The sequence below is a fragment of the Pristis pectinata genome, chromosome 8 (genome assembly GCF_009764475.1).
Source record: "Pristis pectinata isolate sPriPec2 chromosome 8, sPriPec2.1.pri, whole genome shotgun sequence".
Lineage (NCBI taxonomy): Eukaryota > Metazoa > Chordata > Chondrichthyes > Rhinopristiformes > Pristidae > Pristis > Pristis pectinata.
Genome location: NC_067412.1, coordinates 101,521,152 through 101,538,026, shown reverse-complemented (window position 1 = coordinate 101,538,026; position 16,875 = coordinate 101,521,152).

Sequence of the window (16,875 nt, the reverse complement as noted above, 5' to 3'; positions counted from 1 at the left end):
AGCTGGGCAGCCAGAAGGGTGATGTTGGAGGAACTCAGCAGGTCAGGCAGCATCCGTGGAGAAAAGCAGGCGGTCAACGTTTCGGGTCAGGACCCTTCTTCAGGACTGAAGATAGGAAAAGGGGAAGCCCAATATATTGGGCTAGTGCAGCTGTAATAAGACATTGCAACTCTTGTACTCAGTGCCCTGACTGATGAAGGTAAGTGTGCCAAAAGCCTTCTTCACCACCCTGCCTACCTGTGTCCCCACTTTCAGGGAAAAATGTACCTGTTCCCCTAGGTTTCGCTTTTCTACAACACTCTCCAGTGCCTGCCATTCACTGTGTGAGTCCTGCCCTGGTTCAACTTACCAACTCCATTTACTATTTCTTGACCCACTTTCCCAGTTGATCCTGTTGTAACCTCAGACAACCTTCTTCACTGTCCACCACACCATCAACTTTGATGCCATCCACAAACTTTCTAACCACACCAAGTACGTTCTCATCCAAATCGTTAATACAGATGATAAACAGCAGGGGACCCAGCGCCGGCCCTGCAACACACCACTGAAAATAAACCCTCCACTACCTCCCACTGACCACTGGCGCCAAGCCAACTTTATATGCAATTGGCCAGCTCCCACTGGCTCCCACGTGACCCAACCTCCCTGGGGTTTCCTGCATTTTCTGTTTTATTGCCTTTTGATTTTTTCCCCCTGAAATGACAGAACTCTGATCAGCACTCTCTTCCTTACTGACCCAGTCAACCGGTTATTTCACAAATTTCACAAAATATCTGCCCAGATCAGCACACTTTAAATTGTCAGAGTGTTACAGTTTGCCCAAAGGAAGGACGAGAACGATCGTTCAAACAAACAGAAAGTCCACCTTCACATTTTACAGAACATTGCAGCCAGACTGACCTGCTTCCTTCTCCCTCTGGGCCACAGGTCGGGGGTTCGTTTAATGTCACCTTGGTACCAAGTGTGTGACCAACGTCCCTCCTCATAGGTGGGATGGGCCAGTCTGTCTGGTCTCTGGGATCACTGCCCTGGCAGCACAAACGAAACATTTCCATTATCAGGATGGTTTCCCTCCTTACTCTTTGAACAAAGGCAGCAACCGAGAACCTTGGATGGCCAGCGCTGTGTGAGCAGCAGACTTCTCCTGCCCCAGGTTGTCAGTCGGTGAGTTCTCTTCCTATGACCAGTAGATTCCTGCAAGGATCGGTGCTGGGTCCCTGCTGTTTGTCATCGATGAAAATGGATGGGAATCTAGGTGACACGATTAGTAAGTCTGCAGATAGCAGCAAAATTGGTGGTGTGGTGGGCAGTGACGAAGGGTGTCCAAGGTTACAACAGGATCAAGGTCATCTGGGAAAATGTGCAAAGGAATGGCAGATGTAATGTGACTCGGACTAAGTGCAAAGTGATGCATTTTGGAAAGCTAAACCAGGCCAGGACTCACACAGTGGATGGCAGGGCCCTGGGGAGTGTTTTGGAACAAGAGGGACCCAGGGATACAGGTACATGGTTCCATGAAAGTGGCGTCACAGGTAGACAGCGTGGTGAAGAAGGCGTTTGGCACACTGGCTTTCATCGGGTGGGGCACTGAGTACAGGAGTTGGGACGTCATGTTGCATTTGTACAAGATGTTGGTGAGACCTCACTTGGAACATTGTGTACGGCTCTGGTCGCCCAGCCACGGGAAGGATGCGATTAAGCTGGAAATGGTGCAGAAAAATTCACCAGGATGTTGCGGGACTGGAAAGTTTGAGTTTAAGGAGAGACTGGATGGGCTGGGACTGTTTTCCCTGGAGTGAAGGAGACTTGGGGGTGTCGGTATTATGTGTCAACCTTCTAATGACAGCTGTGCGCGGCGGCGGTTATAGAAACCTCGCTAAACTATGAGGTCCGAGCAGGTGTCAGGGATTGGAGTCTCAACCCGCTGCTAGCCGTTTCAGAATCAGTCATAGCCGTGTGCCTGAGCCTGGGGCACCGGATTATAGGAACCGCTGACTATTTCCGACCCAGATTTAAATTCCCACCTGGATCGGGGTCCCACCATCACCCGCATCACTCCAGGGGCTGTTTCACTGGATGTCCCCGGCGGTGATCATCTGTGTCCGGTTCTGCACACCCACTCCCGCCGCTGCGGGCTGGTGCAGCGGGGGTTATTGGGGGAGCGAGTTGTCGAACCAGGTTCCTCTCACTCCGTTGGTGAATTTGACCATGGAGGTGATACCACAGTTACTGCCCTGATCGCCCTGCTTGAAATAGTCCTTTAAACAAAAATATTCCCCTCTACAACGGTCACAAACGTTGTGGGTACTTGCTGCATTGTCAGTTTACACCCTTCATTCGTTGCCTCAAGGTCAAAGTACAAAAACAACCAGTCCCCTTCCAAAGCGCCTTTAACAAGCTAAAGATTCGCGTTACCAATAACAACGGACCGTCCGGCCACACGGACATTTTTGGGCAGGAGGTCAGAAGCAGCAGGTTGAAGAGATGTCTTCCAGAAGGGAGCAGAGGTGGGCCGGTGGTGGGAGAGAGTTCCTGCGCCCAGTTTCATTTCAAATGTGCTTCACTGCGTGCAACCCACAAGGATGGGAAAGGCGCTACAGAAAGCAGGCATCTCTTATTCTTCTCTTTAGGAAGGGAATTCCAGAGGTCGGTTTTCAGGGGCGGAATAAATCCAGCGGTTTATGACTCAACTCTGAGCATCAAACAGTGACTCATGGATCTGCAGGACTGAAATTCACCAGCCGATGTTGTTCAAAATAAAACTCCGTCAGTACTGAAAGAAGCGACAATCAGACCACAGTTGTGGCACAGTAGGGAGCCCATGACTGGTCTGGGAAGTGAAAAGGCAATTTGTCCAGAGCTTCTGTTGGCTCCCAGTGAACCAAGTTGGGTTCACTCAGTGTGTTCTCGCGTGTTTATCTAGCAATGAAAGGCACTAGTTGACTTCATTTACACCACCGTCCAGATGAATGGTTTCGACGAGAAACTCGTACTGTTCATTTCCCTCCAGAGACGCTGCCTGACCCGCTGAGTTCCTCCAGCCCTTTGTGTGTTGCTCCAGATCCCAGCATCTGCAGTCTCTGTTTTCTCGTTTACGCCAACCCTACTGGGAGTGAAGTTTAGACCACATCCACCCTTGATACAAATGCAACTTTCCTCAGGTCCTCTCTGGGTGTTTTGGCCAGAGTTTTAATTCTGTGTCCTGGTCCTTGAACTATCTGCCAATGGGAGCGGTTTCTCTTTACTTATCCCTTCAGAACCAGTCATGTTGTTGTCCTCCCCATCAACTCTCCTCTCTACCTTCCTTGCACCAAGGGGAACCACCCCAGCTTCAGTCTAACCCACAGGTAACGTCCCACACCTGCAAATGCTGCAACCTGGTAAATCTTTCCTGCAGCTCTGCAGAACCAATCCTGCGATGTGACCAGTGTTGGCCGTAATACTCTTGTGACCGAAGCAACATTTTGTTCCGATTTGACATAACCTCCCTGCTTTTATTTTCTATGCTTCCAGTTATGAAGCCTAAGATCCAACTTGCCCTACTAACCATTCTCTCAACATGTCCTGGTACTGACAAGCACTTATGTCCCTCTACACCCACCTCTCTGTCTTTGCACCAATCAATTCATTTATGTTATCTCTTCTTTTGGCTAAAGTGCACCTTGATACACTTCTCTGTATGAAAATTCAGCTGACACTTGTTGGACTGAAGCAAACATCTGAATTAGGAGCAGGATTCTGTTTGGACATTTAGTCATAGAATCATAGATCATGACAGCACAGATACAGGCCCTTTGGCCCATCTAGTCCATGCTGGCCTGATTTTCTGCCTAGTCCCATCTACCTGCACCCAGACCATATCCCTCCAAACCCCTCCCATACATGTACCTATCCAAACTTCTCTTAACTGTTACAATTGAACCCACATCCACCACTTCCACTAGCAGCTTGTTCCACATTCGCACCACCCTCTGAGTGAAGAAGTTTCCCCTCAGATTCCCCTTAAATATTTCACCTTTCACCCTAAACCTATGACCTCTAGTTCTAGTCTCACCCAACCTGAGGGGTAAAAGCCTGCCTGCATTCACCTTATCTATACCCCTCATGATTTTATATGCCTCCATAACATCTCCCCTCATTCTCCTGCACTCCAGGGAATAAAGCCCTAACCTATTCAACCTTTCCCTGTAACTCAAATGTCATGGCTGATCTGAGTGAAGGCTCAACTTGATAAGTAAGGGTTTCCAGGTCACCAACCCTTTCGACCTTGTTTATCAAGTCATAGAGTCATAGAGTGACAGAGCATGGAAACCAGGCCTTTTGGCCCAACTCATTCATGCTGACAGTTGCCTAACTGAGCTAGTCCCATTTGCTTGCATTTGGCCCATATTCCCCAAATTTCCTCCATATTCCCTCCATATTCCTCCATATTCCTCTATCCATGTACCTGTCCAAATATTTTTAAATGCTGTTAATGTACCTGCCTCTACCACATGCCCTACACCCTCTATGTGGAGAAAATTGTCTCCCAGTCCTTTTTCGATCTTTCCCTTCTCACTTTAAACCTATGCCCTCTAGTTTTGGACTCCCCTACCCTGGGGAAAAGACTGTGACCATTCAGTTTATCTGTGCCCCTTGTGATTTTATAAACTGATAAGGTCACCCCTCAGCCTCATTCACTCCAGGGAAAAAGATTCCTGCCCATCCAGCCTCTCCTTATAACCCAATCCCTCCAGTCTCAGTAACATCCTCGTAAATCTATTTTCACCTTCTCCAATGTAATGACATACTTCCTAGAGCAGGGTGACCAGAACTATATTTATCTGTCTCTGCCTCAAAAATATCCAGCCTCTGCTTCCACCACCCTTTGAGGAAGGCAGTTCCAAAGATTTTCTCTCTGACAAAAAAATAGCCTTATCTGTCAGATATGGCATCCCCTTATCTTTAAAATGTTTGTTGCACTTCAGCAAATTTGGCAATATTACACTGCACACCCAGCCTGAAGTCAATATTTATCCAGCGTGCTACAACACTGGCCCCTGGGGAACACCACTGTCTCCAGCACAGTGCTACAACACTGGCCCCTGGGGAACACCACTGTCTCCAGCACAGTGCTACAACAATGGCCCCTGGGGAAAACCACTGTCTCCGACACAGTGCTACAATACTGGCCCCTGGGGAACACCACTGTCTCCGGCACAGTGCTACAACAATGGCCCCTGGGGAACACCACTGTCTCCGGCACAGTGCTACAACAATGGCCCCTGGGGAACACCACTGTCTCCAGCACAGTGCTACAACACTGGCCCCTGGGGAACACCACTGTCTCCGGCACAGTGCTACAACACTGGCCCCTGGGGAACACCACTGTCTCCAGCACCATGCTACAACACTGGCCCCTGGGGAACACCACTGTCTCCGGCACAGTGCTACAACACTGGCCCCTGGGGAACACCACTGTCTCCGGCACAGTGCTACAACACTGGCCCCTGGGGAACACCACTGTCTCCAGCACCATGCTATAACACTGTCCCCTGGGGAACACCACTGTCTCCAGCACAGTGCTACAACACTGGCCCCTGGGGAACACCACTGTCTCCAGCACCGTGCTACAACACTGGCCCCGGGGAATACCACTGTCTCCCATTGTCCATCTAAAAGCAACTGTTTATCACTGCTCAATGCTTTGTCTGGACAAGTGTGATATGTTGCACTTCGTGAGGTGAAATGTAAGAATATACAGTGTATGGCAGGATCCTAAGGAACATTGATGTACAGAGAGATGCAAGTTCATAGGTCTGTGAAACTGGCAACAAAAGTTAAGAAATCAAGCATGCTGTACATGTTGAGGATAAAATTTGGCAAGTCATGCTGCAGCTGTATAAAATTTTGTTTGGGCCACATTTGAAATATTGTGCGCAGTTCTGGTATGACCCCTGAGATCTACCAATGTGTCCTCACTGGAAGAGCCCTCCAGGATGTCCTCTCTAAGTGCAGCTGTGACATTCTCCCTGATCAGTAGTGCAACTCCCTCACCTCCTTTACATCCCTCTCTATTGCATCTGAACCAATTGTCCTATTATGTGCAGTTCTGGCCACCATCAGATAGGAAAGCTGTGATTAAGCTGGAGAGAGTGCAGAAAGATTTATGGGAATGTTGTCGGACCGGAGGTCTTGAGTTACAAGGAGAGACTGGACAGGCCGGGACTGTTTTCCCTGGACCAAAGGAGGCTGAGGGGTGACCTTATGGAGGGTTATAAAATCATGAGGGGTATAGATAGGGCAGATAGTCACAGTTTTTCCCAAGGGAAGGAGAGTCTAAAGCTAGAGGGCACAGGTTTAAGGTGAGAGGGGAAAGATTTAAAGGGGACCTGAGCAAGTGGTGGAGGCAGGTACAATTACAATGTTCTAAAGACATTTGGACAGACTCATGGGCAGGAAATGCTCAGAGGGATATGGGCCAAATGCAGGCAAATGGGATTAGTGCAGATGGGCATCTTGGTCGGCATGGATGAGTTGGGCCGAGGGGCCTGTTTCCATGCTGTATCACTCTATGACTCTAAAAATATCTTAAATGCTTTTCAACCATATTGTATCACTTTGAAGATCACACTCTCCATGGTGCCTCTGTTCCCCCACACCACTCAGTATTCATCCACCTATCCTGCATTCCTTTGCCTTGTTGCATCTTCCCAATTGCATCACCTCACATGTCTCTGGATTGATATTCATTTGTTGCTCTCTGCCCAAGTAACAAGGCCAGATGCATCTTCCGTCTAAAGTTTTCTTCCTCTGTCAACCTTATGGTCACTTTTTGTATCACTGCAGAGCTCTTTATCATGCTCCCAGCATTTATGCCTAAATATATGAAATATATATTACAGAAAGCAAGGCACTGGGTAATGTGTGGAATTCCATGGATATCAGCTCTCCAATCACAAAATCGTCTCTCAACTATTATCCTTTGTTCTTTGCCCATGAGTCAGTTTTGGATCCAATGTAACACTATCCACTGGATCTCATGAGCTTTACTTTTTTGACCAGCTTGCCATATGGCATGTCAGCAAGTATCTTGCTGAAATCTATGTAGACAATATCAAACACAGTGCCCTCATTGATCCTCCTTGTTACCTCCTCAAGAGGTTCAATCAGGTTACTGAGACATGATCTCCCTTAAAACATCCACACAGACTGTTGCTGATTAATCCTTGCATTAGGAGCATAAGGAACAGGTCATTTGACCCTTCGTGCCTCTCTGCCACTCCAAAGGTCTTTTGACTCAGGTTAACTTCCCTTCCCATGAAATCTGAAATTCTATCAGGACAATCTCTGTCTTGAGTATACTGAGTGACTGAGCCTCCCTAGCCCTTGGTGAAGAAATCAGCTCCCATCTCTGTTCTGATTTGCTGGCCCCTTATTCTGAAACTATGACCCCTAATCCTAGACACCTCAGTCAGAGGAATCATCAATTCTGCATCTGAACTATCAAGACCCTTAAGAGTTTTGTATGCATCAACAAGATCATTCTTCTAAGAGGCTACAAGCTTAGACTGCTTAATCCCTTCTCATGTGAACATGCTCACCACCTTCTGGATCAATTGGATGAGCCTGCACTCCCTCTATCTCTCCTCACCTGAGGAGAGACATACACACGTATATCTCTCCTCAGGTGAGATTGAGCCTACATCCAATATTCTGATGAGGACTCACCAGGACCCTTATCTGAGCTGAAGGCATGATTTGACACAGCACTGAGGTGACATTGGTTTATGCTCAATCTACTTTGTTCCTGTATCTGACCAAGCCACAGCTTCAGGTTTGAAACAGCAGGGCTAATGTTCCAGAGAATATGCACTTTATTCCATTTTGGGATGTGGACAGTGATCTGCTTTGGACATCCATCCCTGTTGCCCTTGAACAGGTGGTGGTGAGACATCTTGAACCATTGAAACCTTGCATGGTGAAGATGCTCTCATGGCACTGATGGATTCTTGGATTTAGATGCTGAGGTGATAAAGGAACACTGAAGTATTTTCAGCTGGTCTGATGTGTGACTTGGTGGGGAACCTGTCGCTGATGGTGTTTCGAAACACCTGTTGTCGTTGTCCTTCTTGGAAGTGGTGGTCATGGGCTTTGAAGAGGCTGTCAGAGTAACCATTGGAATAGTTCAAATTCCACTGTGACATTTATTTTAAGCCAGATTATGATTATTTGGTAATCTAGGGCTTCATAAAGTTAGCGGTCAATGTAAGAAACATTAGTAAAATATAGATGTGATTTTAGTAAAAGCCTGGTGGTAAATTTGGTCTTTGAATGATCTGATTTACCTCTGTCTTCTGACGAACTGCTTGGGATGTTTGTCAATGCCCAGGAGCAACACATAAAGGGAACGCACTTGCCATCCCAGTGACATACACGTAGTTAAAGCTACTGACACTTGTCTACCCTTCGCTCTTCCTCTTACACCCACTTTGATTGACCACACAGCATCCCAACTGATGCTGTTTCTTTCACTGACTTTTTCTAAAGGAGATGAACGGGAAGAAGTTCTTTTGGTAACCTGTTTTTGCACTTCTGGCTGATTTGGGAAACATTAGAAAAGAAGGGGCAGGCTATTTGGCCCCTCCAGCTGTCCTGACCATTCACTGTGACTGATCCCGTCCTGTGTGCCAGTGTTTGGTGGCAGGTTGAACCTTCCTGACCATTCACTGTGACTGATCCCGTCCTGTGTGCCAGTGTTTGGTGGCAGGTTGAACCTTCCTGACCATTCACTGTGACTGATCCCGTCCTGTGTGCCAGTGTTTGGTGGCAGGTTGAAGCGAATGCAGGAACTCACTTCTGGACAAGCGCAAGTCCTGGCAACACATCCCCGGTGGTAAAAATTAGTGCTTCAAGTCAACATCGGCATTTCTGAACATGTCGAAGTTTGCATTTCAGAAGCAACCTTCTTTCTCCAACGGACTGATATCACTCTACCTGTCTGTTCCCCTGCGTAGGGAAGTCTAAAACCACAGGCCACAGGTTTAAGGTGAGAAAGGAAGATTTAAAGGGGACCTGAGGGGTAAATTGTTGACGCAGAGGGCAGTGGGTGTGTGGAGCCAGCTGCCAGAGGAAGCGGAGGTGGAAGATTACAACGTTTAGTTGGGAACCTGGATAGGAAAGCTTTAGAGAGATGTGGGCCAAACGTGGGCAAATGAGACTAACTAAAGTAGACAACTTGGTTGGCACAGAGGAGTTGGGCCGAAGGACCCGTTTCCGTGCTGTATGACTGTGTGAGAAAGGAAAGTTGGCGAGTTATTATTGTGGGTTGGTTTGCTGCTGGGACAAGCACACACCCAATGTTTACACCTTACTCTCAGATCAGTGCTGCCAGGAACCTGTTTCTGAAGCAGGAACTGGAGGACAGTGCAGCGAGGGACGCATCTGCAATCTCTTATTAAAAGAATATCAAGCGCTTCGATACTAATTGCAAATAAGTGATGAAGTGTTCGGTGAGTAATTGATGTAATGAAGTTGGTACCAAATGGAGTAAATCGAGTCACAGGAACCCTGGGAAGTTCATTGTGGTAGGTGTGGGATGACGGACGGGCACCGGCGCCACATTAACAGGGAAACCGCAGCTGTGTGTCTTTGAGTGAAACTAATGAATTTTTTTGACCCCTGAGAACGTGCCGTTCAGAGCTGTGAAAGTCACCAAATGCTGGGCTGGAGGAGATTTGACTAACATGCTGATTAATTCCAAGCCAATCAATTCCAAACCCACGCCCCACTGTTCCTCTCATCCAGCAGAAATAATCACACCACTCGCAGTTCCGAGAAGGACCTGGGACTGCAGCAGTCTGAGTGCGCCGGGACCGCCGGGGTCTGAGTGCACTGGGACCGCCGGGGTCTGAGTGCGCCAGGACCGCCGGGGTCTGAGTGCGCCGGGACCGCCGGGGTCTGAGTGCGCCGGGACCGCCGGGGTCTGAGTGCGCCGGGACCGCCGGGGTCTGAGTGCGCCGGGACCGCCGGGGTCTGAGTGCACTGGGACCGCTGGGGTCTGAGTGCGCCGGGACCGCTGGGGTCTGAGCGCACTGGGACCGCTGGGGTCTGAGTGCACTGGGACCGCTGGGGTCTGAGTGCGCCGGGACTGCCGGGGTCTGAGCGCACTGGGACCGCTGGGGTCTGAGCCCGATGGGACCGCCGGGGTCTGAGCACACCGGGACTGCTGGGGTCTGAGCGCACTGGGACCGCTGGGGTCTGAGCGCACTGGGACCACTGGGGTCTGAGCGCACTGGGACCGCTGGGGTCTGAGCACACTGGGACCGCTGGGGTCTGAGCGCGCCGGGACCGCTGGGGTCTGAGCCCAATGGGACTGCTGGGGTCTGAGTGCGCCGGGACCAAGGGGTCTGAGCGCACTGGGACCGCTGTGGTCTGAGCACACTGGGACCACTGGGGTCTGAGCGTGCCGGGACTGCTGGGGTCTGAGCGCGCTGGAGGAGCAGGTTCAAAGGGAACTGGGGAAATGGTGGAAGTTTCGGTGTCTGCTGGCAGGTTACACTGGGGGGGGGGGGGGGGGTAACTATATTTCAGCCCCAGGTTGACATCCCCAGTTCTGAGACGGCTGATGAGGTCAAATGGGACTCAGGCACAGGTGGGGTGGAGGTGCCTGACAAGAGCGGGGTGAGAGTGGTGTTGTGAGGTGTTGCATTCCTACTGCCACTTACACTGGGCTCCTGCGTGCTCCCAGCATGCAGACCAGACTGCCAAGTCTTCTCCTCCCATGAATGCGGAGGTTGCTCAGGTACCCGTGTGAACTTTGAGAACATCATCCCGGTACTGAAGAAAAGCAAGGTAACATGCCTTAATGACTACTGACCAGTGGCTCTGACATCCACCATCATGAAGTGCTTTGAAGTATCATCATGAAGTACATCAACTCCAGCCTCCCAGACAACCTGGACCCACTGCAATTCGCCTATTGCCGAAACAGCGGATGCCATCTCCCTGGCCCTACACTCAGCTCTGGAGCATCTGGACATTAAAGACATGTACGTTAGACTATTGTTTATTGGCTACAGCTCTGCCTTCCATACAATAATACTAAGTAAGTGTCACCAAACTCCGAGACCTGGAACTCAACACTTCCCTCTGTAACTGGATCCTTGACTTTCTAACAAACAGACCGCAATCAGTGAGGATAGGCAGCAATTCCTCCGGCACGATTATTCTCAACACTGGTGCCCCACATGGCTGCGTCCTCAGCCCTCCACTCTACTCCCTATACACTCATGACTGTGTGGCCAGATTCTGCTCTAACTCCATCTACAAGTTTGCAGATGATACCACCGTTGTAGGCCGTATCTCAAACAGCGATGTCGTAGTACAGGAAGGAGATAGAGAGCTTAGTGACATGGTGTCATGACAACAACCTTGCCCTTAATGTCAACAAAACAAAAGAGCTGGTCATTGACTTCAGGAAAGGGGGCGGTGTACATGCACCTGTCTACATCAATGGTGCTGAGGTCGAGAGGGTTGAGAGTTTCAAGTTCTGGGAAAGAACATCACTAACAGCCTGTCCTGGTCAAATCATGTAGATGCCACAGCCAGGCAAGCTCACCAGCGCCTCTACTTCCTCAGGAGGCTAAAGGAATTTGGTTTGTCCCCTTTGACTCTCACCAACTTTTACCGATGCACCATAGAAAGCATCCTATCTGGATGTATCACGGCTTGGTACAGCAACTGCTCTGCCCAGGACTGCAAGAAAATACAAGAGTTGTGTACACAGCCCAGTGCATCACAGACACAAGCCTCCCCTCCTTGGACTATGTCTTTACCTCTCGCTGTCTTGGTGTAGCAGCCAGCATATTCAAAGACCCCACCCACCTGTGACATTCTCTCTTCTCTCCTCTTCCATTGGGTAGAAGACACAGGAGCCTGAGGGCACGTACCACCAGACTTAAGGACAGCTTCTACCCCACTGTGATAAGACTATTGAACAGTTCCCTAATACAATGAGATGGACTCTGACCTCACGATCTACCTTGATGTGACCTTGCACCTTATTGCACTGCACTTTACTCTGTACTGTTATTGTTTTCACCTGTACTACATCAATGCACTCTGTACTAACTCAATGTAACTGCACCGTGTAATGAATTGGCCTGTATGATTGGTATGTAAGACAAGTTTTTCACTGTACCTCGGTACAAGTGACAATAATAAACCAATACCAATACCAACATTGTTGAATCATGTCCCTGGCCCTTTGGTTATTTGTTGCCATAACAAAGTCTGGAAGTGTTTGAGTACCAAACGTTGGTGAGACCACGTGTGGAGTACTGTGTATACAGTTCTGGTCGCCTAGCTATAAGGAGGGCGTCATTAAGCTGAAAGGGGCGCAAAAGATTGTGGGACTGGAGGGCTTGAGTCATAAGGAGTGGCTGGATAGGCTGTTTTTTTTCTGGAGTGCAGGAGGCTGAGGGGTGACCTTACAGAGATTTATAAAACCATGAGGGGCAGGGATAAGGTGAATGGTCTCTGTCTGATTCCTAGGGTAAGGGAGTCTCAACTGGAGGACATGGGTTTAAGGTGAGAGGGGACCTGAAGGGCAACTTTTTCACACAGAGGGTGGTGGGTATATGGAACGAGCTGCTAGAGGAAGTGGTAGAGGCAGTGTTCAATGTTACAATGTTTAAAAGACATTTAGACATGTACATGGATAGGAAAGGTTTAGAGGGACTTGGGCCAAATGCAAGCAAATGGGACTCAGGTACAACTTGGTCAACATGGGTGTGTTGGGCCAAAGAGTCTGTTTCCGGCTGTATAACTTCATGACTCCAAAGATGTCTGTTTTGGCAGTCTGGAGACTGAATGTGAACAACCTGACTTACTGAGGGAGGAATCATAGCCCGAATGCAGAGGACATCGGTCCGGGAGGGCACTAACTTTGCCTCGCTTATCCTGCCACAGTGCATTTGGAGGATTCTGGGAGACAGCATTGGTGGTACTTCTCCTGCTCTGTGTAGACCATGTCTCTGAAGTGTATGGGGGTGGTGGTTAGTGTACGGTGTGGATCAGATAACTGCTGCCCAATACATCATGGGTTTTGTGCGTTGTTTGAGGTTTTGACTTTCAAACACGCTTCTTCAGAGGACCAAAGGCTGTGCTGGCTCGCTGCAGGATGGGGTAACTTTCATGTTGATGTTTCTCTTACCAGAAAGTGGTTCCAGAGCTATGGGGAGTGCTGAGGTTTTTTTTAAATTGAAGCATATGTAATTTGAAACTAACAAGGTTGAGGACAAGGCACCATTTAACAAATTGATCAGAAGATCAAAGGATCCAAGGGAACCTGGTAAGTTAGATGCAACATTGGCTCACTGGTAGGTACTAATGGTCACTGGGGAGTTTAGTGCCTGGGCAATGGCTTTTATTGGGATTGTCATCGGGGTTCAGTACTTGGTCCCTCATTTTTCATTGACATCAAACAATAGTTTAATTTAAATATGGGTTACCCTACCGGATCGGTAGTGTAGCGGTTTGCATAACACTATTACAGTGCCAGTGACCCAGGTTCAATTCCGGCCACTGTCTGTAAGGAGTTTGTATGTTCTCCCCATATGACTGCGTGGGTTTCCTCTGGGTGCTCCAGTTTCCTCCCACATTCCAAAGATGTACGGATTAGGAAGTTGTGGGCATGCTATGTTGGCACCAGAAGCATGGCAACACTTGTGGGCTGCTCCAGAACACTCTACGCAAAAAAGATGCATTTCACTGTGTGTTTTGATGTACATGTGACTAATAAAGATATCTTAATAGACAATTGGTCTATTGATCTTCCTCAATGTTTGATGGGGTGCTGACAACTGCTCCTTCTGCCACGATGTAGGGGTTGCTTTTGAGTTTTTTTTAATCTATCTATTTTTCAGGATGTGGGCTGTGTTACCAATGCCAGATTTATTGTCCATCCTTGATTGCCCTTGAGAGTGTGATGGCAGTAGTTATCCCTCAGTCAACAGATTACATGAGCTTGGTCCATGGGATCTTGACATACCAAGGCATGTCTGATGGGACCCATCAAAGGTAGATCTGCAAGTGTTTTCACAGAGCCAAATATTGATAGGGCAAATGTGTGTGAGCATTTGGTCAGAAATTAGCAGTGAATTTCTTGGAATCACAGATTTACTGAATGATACAGCACAGAAAGAAGCCGCTCAGGAAATGCTACTTCTTTAATTGAGATCTCCAGTTATCAGCACCACACTCCTCCACTTTCCCCATAGTCAAGCAATTTCTTCCCCTTCAAGTACTTGTTCAAATCCCCTTTGAAAATTCCTCCTGAATCTCCTTCCATGCCCTTTAAGATCACAACAACTCTCTGTATGAGAAAATCTGTATCTCTCCTCCGAGCCATGATGCACATCGGTTCTAATTACATCATTACAGCAGTGATTCTATTCCAAACATACCTTGTTGATTCTAAAACTGAGTATTGATTTGTGTTGATTAATTTAGCCCATACATTAGATTGTTTGGAAAGTGATTTGGATTTTTTAAAGTAATGTGTTAATTGGACATGCTGCAAGGAAGATCTTCTGGTGTAGAGTATTTGTTTAAATTGACAAAGGAAATGCAATCGATGTTCACTACATTCAGGAACCAGGGCAGAGGCAGAACTAGGATGTTTTCCACAGTGTAATGTTAAGATGGGTACAGATAATCAGCATGACTCTGGCTGTTGCTGGTGGCACTCAGAATGAGCTTGGCAGCCTTACTGCCCTATAAATCCCCCCCCCCTTTGAAAGAGGTTCAGAATGCCAGCTGCCTCAGTTGATGTGCCCCTTTGACTTTGAGTTGAATGACCTGAAGCCTCAGCACTAGTAGGGGAAGGGCGGGGTGGGGAGGGGTAGCTTTCAAGTTTAATTATTATAAGCTGTACCACAAGTTCATTTTCAGCATCTTCTGTTTTCTTCACTTGAACATGTCACCTCTACCCCTGTTCAAAGTACGAGTAACAGGAGTGGGAAATGACAAAGCTGGGGATAAAAATCACTTTATTAAGATCTAAGATAAATTTTGAGTAGACTTAAACATCAGGATAAGAATTTTAACTGGTATGTTGCTGATTCAGGAACCTATGCACGTAAGTGAACTCAATGTTGATGGCTGAATGGGACATATCTGAGTCACAATATGGACAACAGACACTGTGGTTGGTTGGTGCTTACAGAGGATAGAAGATGGCTGTTGAAATAGCCAGACTGGGAAGGTAAGAAAATCAAGAGGGTTTCAGAGCACCTGGCTGAGGTAGGGGTGGGGTTGGGTAATATTATTGCATGATATGGGTGATATGGGTTAGAAGCCAAACTCAGGGGAAAATAGGTCAAATACACCTGCGCTCTTCCCGCAAGGCCCGGTGTAGGTTGAGGAATAGCCCCTCAGCTTCCGTTCGACTATTACAGCCCTGGTCCCCCAACCGCGAGTTCACCAAATTCAGAAAACTCACTTTCTCTGCATCTGGCTGGTCCTGTTGTAACGTTATCCATCTGCAAAATTAATTCAGTTTTGCTTTCTCCTCAGACACTCCCTGATCTGCTGAGCAATTCCAGCTTTCACCTTTTGCTTTCAGCAAGAGCTCTGGCCTGCATTTACCATGGCCTTTGTTTCTCTCTCTCTCTATCAACCTCTCTGGCACTCTCTAACTGCTTCCATCAGTCTACCAACCAGATGGCTCTGTACACAGTAAAACCACCCAGGTAACCCTGACCTCACCCTATCAGAGACACCACCTTCGTCCTGCCCATCCCTCCCCCAACTAACATGTTTCCTTCCTTTCTGACCTGAACCGTTACTGTTTCTCTCCTGCCTGACCCGCTGATCGTTTCCAGCTGTTTCTGCCTTTTTTTTCAGATTTCCAGAACGTGCAGTGTTTTGTGTTCAACTCCTTGTGTTCTCCTGCTCACCATCCGTTACTGACTTTGCCCTCTCCGCTTCGCAAAAGCTGGGCGGTTATGTCCTATCACCTCCCTACCCCTGACGTAAAATTCCAGGCCTCGGTGCAAGGGATCACGGCCAGGGACTTGGTGAAATGGTACCCTTCAACCCCGGGCGCCAGAGAAACGAACAGAGCCTCCGCCATGGAATTAGGTGAACATGCTGGTGCATTTCACAGGCAGGCGATTCCTGAGCCAGCGGGTGACAGTATTCTGCAGCTGATGTTCCTCTGGACCTCGGTACCTTCCCGCTGTTCTCACTGGCCTCCCGGCACCGTCCTCTTCCAACCCATGAACACTCTCTGCAGCATGGAATATCTGCAAATCATTCGAGGTACAATTTGAGCAAAGTGCGTACACACCAAGTGCCCGCTCCGGTAATCCGACCAAGGCTCCCACCTGAACATTGACTGTTTCTCTTCCCACAGATGCGGCCTGACCTGCTGAGTGTTTGCAGCATTCTCTGGTTTTGTTCCCGGTTCGGTAGTTATCAGATCAGCGATCACTCCACCTGCTAGTTCAGAATAGGTGCTGGTCCCGGATCCCCACTTCTGGGAATTCAATGTCTTCTTCCAAGGTCGGCGCCTCAGCTCTGTGTTGAGACTGCACCGGAGTGTCAGCAGAGCAGACGTGGTCCAAGGAAACCTGAAGCATTCTCACTCGAGGGTGCCAGGACTGTAGCTTCAGCCGCGGCCCATTGACTGGTGATGTCGGGAGGCCGGCACACGGACCTGTGCGATCGCCGAGTCTGTCTGCCTTGTGTGGAAGCAGCGATTTCTGGGCGTGTCCCGTGTTGTGTGGGAGCCCGGTCTTGTTGGCGAGAACCTTACACAGGGCACCGTCACTGGGAAAGGTGTCTCGCCAACGGCGTCCCCTTCACCAGCCGTCCAAGCACTGCAAC